The sequence below is a fragment of the Chiloscyllium plagiosum genome, chromosome 35, assembly GCF_004010195.1.
Source record: "Chiloscyllium plagiosum isolate BGI_BamShark_2017 chromosome 35, ASM401019v2, whole genome shotgun sequence".
NCBI lineage: Eukaryota > Metazoa > Chordata > Chondrichthyes > Orectolobiformes > Hemiscylliidae > Chiloscyllium > Chiloscyllium plagiosum.
Window position 1 is genome coordinate 17,025,683 of NC_057744.1, and position 1,411 is coordinate 17,027,093.

The following is a 1,411-nucleotide window of genomic DNA, read 5'->3' on the forward strand; positions in this document are numbered from 1 at the left end:
CAGCGTAATGAAAGGGGAAGTGGCCAAGAAATGTCATTGATGACTTCTCATCCCCATTTCATTGGCTGGTATGGTATCATGTAAATCATGATGATGTAACTGATGACATGCCTCTGACATAGTAAGAGAGATGACATCAGAATAGAATGAGCATGTGATGAATGAGGTCTTAGACACTGTACTAAAGACCTATATTTAATTACCTACATGGACAGATATACAAAATGGAGAGTTACAGTAAATAAAAAGTGAAGAGCCTCGCTTAGAGAAGGAATGTGTTGCCTCAAAGACAGTGCAGACATACATAGTTGAGGTACTCCAGACCGGAAGAAGCAAAATTGGCTTTAGCTTCTCGGCCTTTTGGCTAAGATCAAGTGTAGTATCTGTTCTTATCAGGACAGGGGTCAAGTTGCGAGTCATCAGAGCTAGTGGAGATCATCGCTGGATCGTAATTGGACGTTGGAGGATCGTTTGGTTGTGCTGACCTGCTATTGGTGGATCTTCATGCTGGCTTCGGCCTAACGCCAATTCAGGGACCAGCCAACCTCAGAGCTATGGCCTCAACAGCTGCCAGCAGCCCTGGGCAAGGGGTTCGAAACACCGTCCGGGTGTCTGTCAAGAAGGTGGAGGAGCGGACACCAGTTGATCGGACGGTGTTCGTCAAGAAGGTGTTGTTCGAGTGCTGTGGATTCGCCGCAGCAGACGTGTACTGCCTGCAGGATTTCCCTGGGGCAGGCTACTTCGATGTCACCTTCAGGAGCATGAAGCAATGTGAGCAGCTCCTGAAGGTCTTCAAAGAGAAGGAAGGGGAGCCGCTGTTCTCCACCTTGTCGGCGGTCCCCTTGTGTGTGCTTCCTGCACAGAGGAGCCGGGTGGTTACAATCCATATGTACAACCCCTATGTTCCAGCGGCTGATGTCCTGACCTTCCTGGGAAGGTACGTCCAAGTTGAGGGAGAAGCCACCGATGTGGTCGACCCCTTTGGGATCTGGACCAGTAAGCGACAGGTCAGAGTGACTCTGAGGGTCGATGGCAATGGGAACATTCTTCACCCACCCTCGAGCTTCGCAATTGGAGGGAACAGAGGCTACCTGACATATGCAGGGCAGCCAAAAGTGTGCCGAGCCTGCGGGAAGTCGGGACATGTGCTGGCGGATTGCAAAGTGACCATCTGCAGGAACTGCAAACAGGAGGGTCACCTGACTAAGGACTGTCAGGAAGAAAAGAGCTGCAACCTGTCCGGAGAGGCGGGCCACGTGTACAAGACCTGCCCAAGACGGGGGGGCCCCACTTACGCACAGATGGCTGGAGGTGGCAAGGCGAGCCGTGGACCCCCAAAGACCAGTAACGTCCACCTAGACAGCAGGGAAACAGAGTCTGGTGGCACCCAGAAAGAAGAACAGGCTGGAGT

The 1,411-nt window shown here is 52.0% G+C and overlaps 1 pseudogene; it reads left to right on the plus strand.

Moving 5' to 3' along the window:
* The first annotated feature begins 344 nt into the window (after positions 1 to 344).
* LOC122540796 lies at positions 345 to 473 on the plus strand (annotated as a pseudogene).
* The last annotated feature ends 938 nt before the right edge of the window (positions 474 to 1,411 follow it).